General features: G+C 37.5%; 1 protein-coding gene across 2 annotated transcripts in view; it reads right to left on the bottom strand.

Moving 5' to 3' along the window:
- The window catches only part of ATP6V1A (ATPase H+ transporting V1 subunit A), a 60,596-nt gene extending 46,946 nt beyond the window's left edge, over window positions 1-13,650 (bottom strand). The window contains exon 1 of one of the 2 annotated variants that reach the window (XM_058555812.1): window positions 13,553-13,650. The gene's annotated coding sequence lies outside the window, so the exon portion shown is untranslated. Of the gene's footprint in view, window positions 1-13,538 lie in introns of both variants that reach the window. The other variant, XM_058555811.1, reaches the window with a different exon arrangement.
- Window positions 13,651-14,410: the final 760 nt, after the last annotated feature.

Here is a 14,410-nt window from a genome sequence, read left to right as displayed (position 1 = left end):
GAAGGAAAGCACCTCAACATAATAAAAGCCATATATGACAAACCACAGCCAACATCGTACTCAATAGGGAAAAACTGAAAGCCATCCCTCTGAGAACAGGAACAAGAGAAGGATGCCCACTTTCGCCACTCTTATTCAACATAGTACTGGAAGTTTTGGCCAGAGCAATTAGGCAAGAAAAAGAAATAAAAGACATCGAAATTGGCAAGGAAGAAGTGAAACTCACGCTGTTTGCAGACAACAAGATTTTACATATAGAAAACCCTAAAGAATCCATTAGAAAACTATTAGAAACAATCAACAACTACAGCAAAGTTGCAGGGTACAAAATCAACTTACAAATATCAGTTGCATTTCTATACTCTAATAACGAATTAACATAAAGAGAACTCAAGAACACAATCCCAGGGCCGGCCCCATGGCTTAGCGGTTAAGAGCGCGCGCTCAGCTACTGGCGGCCCAGGTTCGGATCCCAGGTGCGCACCGACGCACCGCTTCTCCGGCCATGCTGAGGCCGCGTCCCACATACAGCAACTAGAAGCATGTGCAACTATGACATACAACTATCTACTGGGGCTTTAGGGGGAAAAAAGGAGGAGGATTGGCAATAGATGTTAGCTCAGAGCTGGTCTTCCTCAGCAAAAAGAGGAGGACTGGCACAGATGTTAGCTTAGGGCTGATCTTCCTCACAAAAAAAAAAAAAAAGAATACAATCCCATTTACAATCACAACAACAACAGCAAAAAATATCTAGGAATAAATTTAACTAAGGAGGTGGAAGACCTAAACAATGAAAACTATAAGACATTATTGAAAGAAATCAATGATGACAAAAAGAAATGGAATGATATTCCATGCTCATGGATTGGAAAAATAAATATAGTTAAAATGTCCGTACTACCTAGAGCAATCTACAGATTCAATGTAATCCCAGCCAGAATCCCAATGACATTCTTCACAGAAATAGAACAAAGATTCCTAAAATTTATATGGGGCGACAAAAGACCCTGAATAGCTAAAGCAATCCTAAGAAAAAAGAACAAAGCTGGAGGCATCACAATCCCTGACTTCAAAATATACTACAAAGCTATAGTAATCAAAACAGCGTGGTACTGGTACAAAAACAGACACAGATCAATGGAACAGAATTGAGAGCCCAGAAATAAAACCACACATCTATGGACAGCCAATTTGCAACAAAGGAGCCAAGAACATACAATGGAGAAAGGAAAGTCTCTTCAATAAATGTTGTTGGGAAAACTGGACAGCCACATGCAAAAGAATGAAAAAAGACCATTATCTTTCACCATATACAAAAATTAACTCAAAATGGATTAAAGACTTGAAGGTAAGACGTGAAACCATAAAACTCCTAGACAAAAATACAGGCAATACACTCTTTGACATCAGTCTTAGAAGGCTCTTTTAGAATACCATGTCTACTCGGGCAAAAGAAACTAAAGAAAAAATAAACAAATGGGACTGAGTCAGACTAAAGAGCTTCTGCAAGGCAGAGGAAACCAGGAACAAAACAAAAGGACAACCCACCAACTGGGAGAAAATATTTGCAAATCATATATCCTACAAGGAGTTAATCTCCAAAATATATAAAGAACTCATACAACTCAACAACAAAAAAACAAACAACCTGATCAAAAAATGGGCAGAGGATAAGAACAGATATTTTCCCAAAGAAGGTATACAGAAGGCCAACAGGCACATGAAAAGATGTTCAACATCACTAATCATCAGGGAAATCAAATCAAAACTACAATGAGATATCACCTTACTCCTGTTAGGATGGTTATAATTACCAAGACAAAAAAACAACAAATGTCAGAAAGGATGCAGAGAAAAGGGGACCCTCATATACTGGTGGGAATGCAAACTGGTGCAGCCACTATGGAAAACAGTATGGAGATTTCTCAAAAAATTAAAAATAGAAATACCATACGACCCAGCTATCCCACTACTGGGTATCTATTCAAAGAACTTGAAATCAACAATTCAAAGAGACTTCTGCACCCCCGTGTTCACTGCAGTATTATTCACAATAGTCAAGACATGGAAGCAACACAAGAGCCCAACAACTGACGAATGGATAACGAACATGTGGTACACACACACACACACACACACACACACACGCACACACACACGATGGAATATTACTCAGCCATAAAAAAGACAAAATCATCCCATTTGCAACAACATGGATGGACCTTGAGGGTATTACGTTAAGCGAAATAAGCCAGACAGAGACAGACAAACACCATATGATTTCACTCATATGTGGAAGACAAACAAACACATGGACAAAGCGAACAGGTTAGTGGTTAACAGAGGGGAAGGGGGTTGGGGGGCAGGTATAAGGGGTAAAGGGGCACATATATATGGTGACTGAAAAATAATGTACAACTGAAATTTCACAATATTATAAGCTATTATGACCTCAATAAAAAAAAAATTATGGGCAAAAGATTTGAACATATACTTCACCAAAGAAGATATATGGATAGCAAATAACTACATGAAAAGATGATTAACATCATTAGGAAAACGTAAATTAAAACCACAATAAAACGCCACTCCACACGTAGTAGAATGGCTCAAATTTTTAAAGACTAACCATAGGAAGTGTTGGTAGGGATGTAGAGCTAGAACTCTCACGTACTGCTGGTAGGAATATAAAAGGGTACAACTACTTTGGAAAACAATTTGGCGGTTTCTTACAAAGACGTTTATATGGATGTTCATAACAGCTTTCATAATAGCCAAAAAGTGGAAACACAACCCAAATATCCATCAATAGGAGAATGGATTAAAAAACTGTAGTATATCCATACAATAGAGTAATACTCAGTAATGAAAAGAAATGAATCATTGAAACATGTAATAACCTGGAAGAATCTCAAAATAATTATGCTAAGTAAAAGGAAGACAGAAAAAAAATGATTCCATTTTTTTTCTAGAAATTGCAATTCTAGAAAATGCAAACTAACCTATAGGGATAGAAAACAGATTGGTTACTTGGGAACAGGCAGTGGGGAGGCATGGAAGGAAGTGATTACAAAGAGGCAGGAGGAAACTTCTTTTGGGGGTGGTGGATATGTTCACTATATTGATTGTAGTGATGGTTTCACGGGCATATACATACATCAAAACATCAAACTGTATACTTTAAATACATGCAAGTATGTCAATTATACCTCAATAAAACTATTGTTTTAAAAAGCACAAAGTAATGGCAATATGACTCCTGTAAGGGCATAATGCTTACACAATATACATCATATTCACTTTTGTTTTGACTTGTCAACTAATAGTTATAAAAGACTACATGGCTTATGAAGCTAATAAGAGAATCTTAACCCTAGGAGCATTGTAGGAGGAACAGGTGAAAACAGCCAAACAGGTTTTCGTCTGTTTGTTTAGAATGAATTTATGTGGCTCCTGAGAAGGCTGTGTGGGTACCTCCTGTCCTGTCAAGTTCAGACAATCCCGGGAATTTCCACAGACAGCTCAGGAGTACAGAAGTCAGGTATGCCTTTAAAGTACTTATTCATCTATGTTTTCAAAACAGGGCTTAATGGCAATAACTTGGGTGAGGATTTAGGAAAATCTTAACCTTATCTTGAATGAACTTTTGAGCCATGAGGTATAGAAAGGTTTGTCTTCTAAGACTCAGGCTAAGCTCTAATATTTTAGATATCCAAGTTGCTATGGTTCAATGAATCATTTAGAGGGCGTAGGTAGAGGGAGAGTTATTGTCTGATGTTTTATACCGCTCTAATTTGAGGTAGAAATAGTTCACAATAAAGAATTGATAGACTAGACTGTTTATCTCTGCCTATTTATGGATATTTCTCCCACCCTCCTTATCCAACAGTATCTTTTGATGAGGATGAGATCATATTTAAAACACACACATACCACTGAACAATAGCAGGTATTATAAATCTAAATTCAAACACTGTAGGTACCCTAAGCTGGGACCTGAGCAGATTCTGTATTTTAAGTGTCTGCTTTGGATCACATTGAAGATTTTGGTGTCAGTCAGCCTGCTTTTTAGATTAAGGATATATTTTTTTCCTTTCTTGAAACAAAAGAAATACAGGACACTGAACAGAAGTATGTCATATTCAAAACAATTTGTGGATGTTGTAACTCATCTGAATACAGCTCCTCACTGCCTAATTCTGCATTACCTAAGACTAGGACTTAATAGATTATTGAAAACCCATTTTTTTACAAGACAGTTACCCCTACATTTAGCCAGCTATCACACTCTCAATGTTCATATTAACTGACATTCTGATTCCCCACCTAACTATGTGAAAGCTCTTCTACATAATTGTTTTGATACATAAAATCAGCAACTTTCATAATTATTAACAATAGTAGCATTTTACTCTTTCAATAATATACATTAAAACTTCAACTGACAGAATTTCAATGTATAAATCACATAAAGAGCACTTCGAGTTATATCAAGAATGCTTATAGTCATTTGAAAGTAACAAGAAGTCCAAATGTCATACCTTGTTATTATACTGACACTGTTACACTGATCGGATATAAGGGTAACCTATGCTATCACGTGATGCTAGATCACACATAATTCCGGGATGCTAGAAATGTTAAAGGCATTCAGCTACTCAGCTTCCCAGACTCGAGCTAAATGGCAGATTTCAGCAAAATACTGAGGACCAACCTGAACCGAGCCATGTGACATGGTTGGGGATTTAACTATCCCATGCCTAATTTGCCTCATTTGTTAAACGGAGATAAAAATAGAAATTATTTCATAAGGTTTTTGTGAGGCTCCCATGAGCACAACTACAGTATTAAGAAAACTAAAGTATTAAGAACTCAATACAACTAAAGTATTAAGAAAAGTGCCTGGATCAGAAGTAAACTCTCAATAAGTATTACATATGATGTGACGGTACACTAGTACAACTGAATACTAGACTGTCATTAAAAAGAATGAGGCAGCTTTAACCGTATCAATGTAAAAAGATCTCCAAGAAAACACTGTTAAGTGAAAAATGTAAGGTCCAGAATAATACGAAGAGGTGCTAGTTTTGTGAACAAATACATGGAAAAAAAAAAAGAATAAGGATGGAGAGAGAGGGAGAAAACATACACATATATGAATATACATTTTTACCGTTTTTGTACATGTAATTTTTATTGTTTTGTACTTAATTAAAAATATTGTTGAGGGCCGGCCCCTTGGCTTAGCGGTTAAGTGTGCGCACTCCGCTGCCGGCGGCCCGGGTTCGGATCCCGGGCGCGCACCGACGCACCGCTTCTCCGGCCATGCTGAGGCTGCGTCCCACGTGCAGCAACTAGAAGGATGTGCAGCTATGACATACAACAATCTGCTGGGGCTTTGGGGGGAAAAAAATAAATAAAATCTAAAAAAAATATATATATATTGTTGAATGATTCAACGAGTGCTAAAACAGTTAAGCCAAGTAATAAAACTACTACATACACCTAATTAACTGAGCAAAGAGTATAGTAACTAAATAATAAGGCAAATATTTATACAGCTCTTATTATGGGCCAGTTATTATTTTAATCACTTTCCTTATAGTATTCATTTAACCCTCACAACACTTAATGAAGTAAATACTCTTACTATCTTTAGTTTGAAGCTGAGGAAGATGCAATACAGAAAGATAAAAGGAACTTCCCCAAATCACACCACTAGGAAGTGGCAGAGCCAGGATTTGACCCAGACAGTCTGGCTCCAGTACAAGCCCTTAACTTCCTTGCTATGCTGCCTCTCAATGCTACTCTAAAATTACTGTTTATTTACATATATCCCAACTCTTTTCAAAAAGAATGTGTTCAGTTTACAATAAAAACATATACAATTAAGTGAATAAAATTGGTAATGAAAAGGGGAAAACAAAAAATATCAACATGAGAAACAAACGCAGATGCTGTAAACATGTAACAAACTCAGCTCGAAGGCACCTGCCATTTTCTATGACGGCTCTGAATGACGTAGTAACTTCAGACTCTTAAAGGGACTGAAATCAAGTATTAAACAATTGTGAATACTTTTAATTTTGCTTCTTTAAAGACATTCTTATTTGAAGCTTTCTTAAAGAGAGTTAATGTTGCATATAGTTTTTTTATTCACCAAAACCCAAACGTGGACTTTTCCTCATACTGATTATGATTTCCTCATACTGTCATATGATTAAGTCAGGTGACGGACACCATACTTGTTTAATTTGCTTCCCATCTCCAAGGCAGAAAGCATTTCTAGAGGACTCAGTATCTACACCAAAAATAAAACGTAGATTTATAACCCTATCTTGTAATGCCTATCATTTTCCTGTACATTATTAACAACAATTTCTTATTGTGTGCCCAAGGGTTATTACCACATATACAAAATTAAGAACTTATGGAATTAGCAGGATTCATACACTTCCCCCTCAGATACCTAACTAATTAACAATATTTCAGACAACTGCCATTTCTGACCATTTCAAATGGTATTTTTCCTCTTGTTAATTCCTTCTTTGCCCTATCAGATTTTTTATCTTTTTAAAAGTGTAAATAGTTTGGCTTTTTCTAATTATAGAAACACTACATGTTCATTGTAAAAAACAAACAAACAAAAACCATGTAATATAGAAAAGTGTAAGAAAGAGTAAAAATCACCTGAAACGCCCATCCAGCCACTGTGAGACAACCACTGAACACTCTGGTGACTTTCCTTTCCTGCACTTCATCTTGTACAGACATGCACAACCATGTAGTCTTACATGCATACGTTATTATGAATACCCTGCCCTTTTCCTTCCTTTCTTTTTTACTTTTCTTTTGCTTATTTTCCCCTTCCAATGACGACAATCATATAAGCATATACAAAACTCATGGTGTTTTTCAATGTTTTACAAAAATGGGAGCTCATTATATACAGTTCTCTAAACTCTGCCTTTCTCACTTAAAATACATGATGGAAATTCTTTTAGGGTATATTTGGAAATCCTTTCAATTCACCAGTATGAATTTAACTCCTACTTTTAATTGACTTCAAAAACATTCCATAATATGCCTGTGCCATAATTTATATATCAATACCCCAATTGACAGGCCTTCCCTTTGCTCCCAGGTTTTTGCTACTACAAACACTGCAGCAATCAACATTCATGTAAACACTTGCTTACTTACTGGTTGCTCCTACTTGTAAGGAAAAGACTCCATCAAGTGGAAATGCTGGATGGAAGAATATGTATTTTCAATATTAACAGATATTGCCTGATTATTTACTAAAAACCTAAAATTCACATCTTCACTAGCATCTTATGAGAAAATCTTTTACCACACATCCCTGCTAGCAGGTTTACCACTTAATTTTTGCTATTCAGAAAAGAATATTTCATTGTTAGCATTGATTACTAGGGAGGTTATACATCTTTTTACAAGTTTGTTGAATGTCTGGATTTCTCCTCTGTGAAGTTCTGGTCATATGTTTTATCCATGTTTCCATTGTGTGGACTTCTTAATATGTAATAGTTCTCACAAATGTTTGCTCTTTATTGGTTATACATATTTCAAACATTTTTTTTCAATCTGTCTTTTGTCCTATATTTTTGCCATTGAAAAATTCTTCATTTCTATGTAGTTCCATATATCTATTTTTATTTTTATGACTTTTAGATTTCCTATCTTGGTTTAAAAGGTCATCACTACATCTAGATTTTATGTATAAATAAAATTTAGGAGGTTAATATTTTAAATATTTTATTGTTTACATTTAAGCTTTTAACACATCTGAAATTATTTTTTGCATATGCTGCAAAGCACTGGCTCAATTTTGTTTTCTTCTAGACAGACAAGCTGTGCCACTTATATTTACTATATACGTGCCCTTTTTCCCCATTGGATCGATATATCACTTTGTCATCTATTAAATCCTTTATATGCTGGGATTTACTTTTGCTTTTTAAAATTCTGCTGCACTTATACAAGCCTAAAAATATATCTCCACGTATAAAATTAAATAACTTATTCAGTTATCTGGATAAGTCAAAACAATTTCACTTAAGATATCCAAGTAATTAAGCAGAAATCATTATTTAAATGTCTTAATTCTCCATATCAAATTTTAAAAAAAGCTCTGTTGCCCAAAGCAATGACTATTGATTATAGGAACTCAAATATACAGAAAGTATAGTATTAAATTTTAAATCTTTCTTTAATCTCCTAATCTAGAGATAATGACTTATTTTGGTGTATTTCTTTCCAACTTTTTCAATATGTACATACAATCACTACTACATATGTACATAGAGTTTTTCTATCAAGCCCCTTCTTCAATTTTATAAGAATTTTGCAATTTACTTAGTCTTCTCTATTTTACTTTTATTTATTTATTTTTTTGTGAGGAGATCAGCCCTGTGCTAACATCTGCCAACCCTCCTCTTTTTTTGCTGAGGAAGATCGGCCCCGGGCTAACATCCGAGCCCATCCTCCTCCACTTTATATGGGATGCCGCCACAGCATGGCTTGCCAAGCAGTGCATCGGTGCGCGCCTGGGATCCGAACCGGCAAACCCCGGGCCGCCGCAGCGGAGCGCGCGCGCACTTAACCGCCTGCGCCAGAGGCCGGCCCCTTCTCTATTATACTTTTAAATAAACACTTTAAAAAAATTAAACTAAGACATAACTAGAACAAAACATAAAGTGTGTTTGGTTTTTATTGCTCAAGCACATCTGGCGCTCTTCTGCATCATACCTACATTACCTATTTTATTTTCAATGAAATAAGCTTAATCATTTCTCAGAAAAGAAACAAAACATGGCACGTTGTAAGTATAATTTTTAAAAAGATTTATCACCAAAAGAACAATAGTTTTTACAGATAGCATTAAGATTCAAAATTGAATATTTTATTGTGGTAAGCTAGTCATAATATTGACACCAAAAAAATAGCACCAAGAAGAAATCATAGGTTAAATCTGAAAATAGCTATAAAATGCCATCAATTTTTAAAAATGGACTAATTGCAGTTGTAAAATTTATTAAATAAAGCTAACTACAAACACATATACAGGGGAGTTTCAAATAAATTAATCATTAGATAATTCTATTCACAGTAGTGACTAATTTTAAGGATGGTTTTAATAGTTTAAAGTAAAAATAAAGATCTATACTATAAAAATATACATCCATGTCAGCTGTCTTTATAAATACATACACACACAAGATATATGTGTATCTATATATTTATTTACCATATATAATACATATATACTATATATATAAAAGAATACACTTATATAAACCAAAGTCACTTTCATTTCACAATAAGAAAAAACAGAAAAGAGAATAGTAAAACTCTCTACAGAAGGAAATTAAATGGAAAACATTGTTATTGACCACAATTTATTTCACTATAATAGAGAACTTGACATTAAAGAGAATATTCAATAATCTCTTAGTAAAATCTTTCCTTAGAACAAATGAGTAATAATTTTTTTCCAGATTAAGGTGAAACATAAACTCATGATAGCTCTACTTCAATTATTGTTTAATTTACTGATATTTTCCAATACAAAACCACTAATCTTTGTGAATCATCAATCCAGGAAGGGAAAAATTTTACTCTAGTTCACATCTCCATTATGCTCTCTACATTTCTGTGTCTACTTCTTATGGGGATAAAAATAAGATGGTAAAACACGGGCTGGCCTGGTGGCGGCGTAGTGGTTAAGCTCAAGTGCTCTGCTTCAGCAGCCCGAGGTTCATGGATTTGGATCCCAGGCACGGACCTACACACCGTTCATCAAGCCATGCTGCGGTGGTGTCCCGCATACAAAATAGAGGAAGACTGGCACAGATGTTAGCTCAGGGCCAATCTTCCTCAAGCAAAAAGAGGAAGATTGGCAACAGATATTACCTCAGGGCCAATCTTCCCCACCAACAAAAAAAACAGGTAAAATAATAGTCAAAATTTTCAAACATTAGCATAAACTCAAAAGTCCCTGTTTTATAGGTCTGTACAATTTTAATACATTTCTATAATCCATTGTAGGGATAAAAATTTAGAAACAGAAGAACTACCTCTTTAAATTGATTCCACATATTAATGATCATAAGCTTTGGAAAATCTTTATACAGAGAATATTAAGTCACTGCAGTTGCCAAAATAATGGGTTTTATGCTGATATATCTCAGCTCCTAATAATAAATCTGTTTTAGAATCTTTGCTAGAAGTACATTTTTCTTGCTCCTCTGTTTTTTTTGTAATAGCCTCATTTCAAATTCTACTCCTTTCTCTATATTGCTCAATTTTGTAGGATGTCTTGTCTCCTTTAGAAATTCAGTATATAAAATGAAACTACATACCAGTAAAGTTAATTTAAAAAATTTACAAAGAATGTACTAGGCCCTCCATATTCAGAATCTAATTTAATAGTACCTATGGGATAGATTTAAACATGAGGAAATTTTAAAGTTAACTGTTCAAGGTCACACAACTTAAGTGGTAGGGACAGAACTTGAACCAAAGTCTGTAAGATTGGGACATCTATTCTTGTGAAGTCTGCCCTATATTGTTTTATATTTAAATACCACTCAGTTTTTAAAATACTTTGACATAGATTATCCAGGGTTTATCTCACTTGAACTCACAATACCCTCGAGAGGAAGATTCCTAAGTATCAAACCCTAAGACCCCAGCACCAACTTTACTTAAAAGAGCATGTAATAAAGTGGCAGAACTGAATGACGATCCTCTGACTTTTAGTCTAGTGCTGTATCACTTGTAGCCTGCACAGAGTGACTCTTTTCATTAAGTACAACACAATCCTCTTCCCTTCCCTTCCATATCTGGATGATAACCATACCCATTAGTAAAATATATGTTGTGAAAATAAGTTGGACACCGCATTAATAAAGTCCGTATGAGGTTTATGTTTATTCTATTGACCGTGATTTAGATGGTTATTATTGATTTATACTTGAAAGCTAATACCTAGTGCACAACCTTAGAAAGGGCTATGACCCGCAAGAGCTTTAAAAGTAGTTTAATCTCTTTGTCCAATTGTCAAATACTCATTCAATAAACAATTTACTGAGTACCTATCAGTGACTTCAGCATCCTGATGCTGAAGTCACAACAGCAGAGACACTGTTGAACTCCCCAGAGCTTTATGGTTTACCAAGGAACAACCTAGCAAACAGTAATTAAACACAATGTGCTAGAAGTGAAAATAGAGGAGTAGAAAATATCGTGTAGTAGTCTATAGGACTGAGTGGCTAGCTCTGCCCATAGGGGAAGAGAGCATTCTTGATGGTGGTGATAATCTATAAAGGCAGTGAAATATAAGAAAGACCTCAAAGGAAGCACACAAGAGGTGTCAGGGGCCCTAACAAAAAAACCCTTGTGTGCCATTTAATGTTGGACTACAGCACAATTCCCTAATGTTAATATTTCTACATGTAATACTCATAAACTGATAAAGCTAGTCTCAGAAACGGCTTCTAAGCTTCAAATCGTGTGTGTGTGTGTGTGCGTGTGTGTGCGTGTGTGTGTGTGTGTGTGTGAACTGTGTATAACGTCAAAGCTCTTTTTCACATTCAACTTTAGTGGCAATTTAGTCACTAATTCCTGCTTCTCATCTTCCAGATTTCATCAGTGGTCTAAGTTATTGCTTTCATAAGTTCCCCAAAATTGGGGGAATTGTGAAGTAAAATTGCAGACTCATTTCAACCTCTTTCATCTTGATATTTTCCCCTCTAATACTCAACGCTTTTTAGCCGGCTTGCTCGTTCCCATTTTGGTCTCACCCAGACAGGACTGGTTTGGACTTCCAGGTCACTTAAGGAATTCATCTTATTTGGTGGAATGTCACCTGGGCAATGAAGCAACACTGCTTATATTCTTCTTTCCTCTAGAGACCAGGAAACCTCACTCTGGAGCAAATTATTGGATAAAACTATATTTATCGGTAGCAGTCATGGCTACATAAACATATCAATAGGCTTTTTGTTCTCCTTAACAAAATAAGATCAGTTTATTTTGTAGAGAATTTGGAAGATATGGAAAAACAAGTCAGTCACATCCATCACTCAAAGATAATGATTCCGTTTTCCTCATTTTTCAGCTTTTTAATGGATTCTTCAATTACATTGGTTAGAAAAATACAAGGTTTAACTGAGGATATGACTTTTCAGATTAAGAAAAAGTGTAACTTAAATTTTAAAAATCAAATTTGTAATTTCTGTAAGCCCTTTCAATTTAAAAGAACCCAGGGACTCTCTGAGTTTGCAGTATAAATAAAAGAGTTTAACCCAAAACTGAAACTCTTCCCTAAAGCACACTGTTTGCGATCAAAACATTGGTTACTACATTACATATGAAATGGGAGTACACTGGGTTGAGCAAAAACCTAAGCAAAATAATTTCTGTATTTTCACCAAATACTATTCATCAAAATCTGAAGAGGTCACTTTGAGTTTTACAAGTGGGGAAAGCTAAGGAGAGATACAGTGCTACTTAACATAAATCTACCACTGGTCAAGGGATTGATTGAGAGTGGCAATTAAGTAAGATTTTAGGAATGACAAAAGAGGATGTCAAAGGCAGAAAATATGAAATCAGCAATATCTCGACTTAACCTCCCTGGCTTTAAGTTTACTGTCAAATTTGGTTTAATTATATTTCCAGCCCAAGTAGTTTCTGAAGAATTACTTCCTCTTCAGAGAAACCTAGTCACTTTTCCATAAGCTAGCCTGGGTCTCCTGCAGATCACGACATCGCAACACCATCTTTCAACGCCTCCCCATTCAATGGAGACTGTCGCATTACCAACACCTCCTGTTCTGAAGCTGGTACATCTTCACTTCTTTCAACTGTCCTCTCCCTTCTTGCACCATAAAATCAGAGAAGAGAAAGGTAAAGGCCTGCTTTTACCCTTCCAGTCCCATCCAAGGCATGTGAACACCTATAAAACGCCTCCCGCAGGGATGTCACATAAAAACTCAGAATTACTGAGAAAGCACATTCGGAAGCAAGCTTTACAGTGACTCCGCAGTGAGGGCCACATCAGTGACATTCCCTCCCAAGCCTGTCTCACCGGAGACGCCTCTGCCTGCAGGGTTTTTCCTACCTCTCCGCTCTCCGGCCCTGGGCTGAAGGTGAAGATGGTGCAGGGCCTCTGCCAAAGAACAGACTTTGGAGACTGGTACCCGGAGGCTACTGCAGACCCCGAGAAATGGCTGAACCAATCCCACTACCCGAAGCCCCAAAGACTCCAAACAGAGAGTCTGTTGATAATGGCCGCACTCACTCCCAAGCCCAGGAAAGGTAGACATCTCAACCCCTAGGTTGCGGGGGCGACCACAGTGGGGAAGCGGGGGTCAGGAGAATTGGAGAAATGAGCTCCTCGCCAAGGCAGGATGACAGCGGGGAGGAACCCCGGACAGCGGAGGCCGCCGTCCCCACTCCCCCTTCTCTTCCTCCTCCCACCCCTTCTCCCATCCCCACCAGCCGCCGTTTACCGGTGGCCGCTCACCTGCCGGGGCGCGAGGTGCAGAAACAATCCGGTTCACGCACCCAGAGGCTCTGTCACTGCGGGAGGGGAAGTCTTCAGCTGCACAGGGGGGCGGGCTCAGACAGTCACGTGACCTCGAGCTCCGCCCCGCCAGCCCCGGCGCGCGCGCTGCTTCGCCGCCGCCTACGTTTTTGAGGATCGTTTGAACTTCAGTTTTCTTGCGATTAAATTTTTACAAAAATAAAAATTTTCACAAAGATTATGTTGTAAAGTGCAGTGTAGAAGGCGTGGGTGGAATGGGTTAAAGGGCATTGCTAAGGAAGTGACGTTCACGCCACGATCTGGGGACCGGAAATGGCGATGAGCCCCGTCCCTCTGGGGCCCGCCGGTAAAATCCAGGCTTGAAGGTTTGGGGCAATCACGTGATTTCAAAACTTGAGACGTGCTGGACATACGCCAAGTTATCCGGCCGACTGTTAGTTACACTTGTCTTCAAAACACCTCATGTACATCAGTTTTTCACAGGCTTCTTTACATTTAGAAGAACCAGCTTTATAAAATCTTATTAGGAGATAGGAGCGTTTGAAGGTCATTCTGGAGACTACTAACTGGGAAAAACAGGGTCAGGGAACACTGCTCTTTTTGAACTGGGAGAGGAGAGGGAGGGGTGGAAAAATCCGGATTTTACTGCCAGGGCCTACCGGGCAAGCCCCACAAGTAGTGTCTCAAGGGATGGGAGGAGGCAAAAGACGCCACAAGGCACAGCCTAATAGAAACACGGAGGTCCTGAAGTGGAGGGGGAAGGGAGCGCGCAGGCCGGCACTGCGGCTGCGCGCGAGGCGGCCGCCGCGCCGGCGCGCAGAAGGGCGGGGTGAAAGG

This window comes from Diceros bicornis, chromosome 15 (assembly GCF_020826845.1).
Source record: "Diceros bicornis minor isolate mBicDic1 chromosome 15, mDicBic1.mat.cur, whole genome shotgun sequence".
In the NCBI taxonomy this organism is placed as follows: domain Eukaryota; kingdom Metazoa; phylum Chordata; class Mammalia; order Perissodactyla; family Rhinocerotidae; genus Diceros; species Diceros bicornis.
This window is presented reverse-complemented; position numbering and strand designations above follow the sequence as displayed.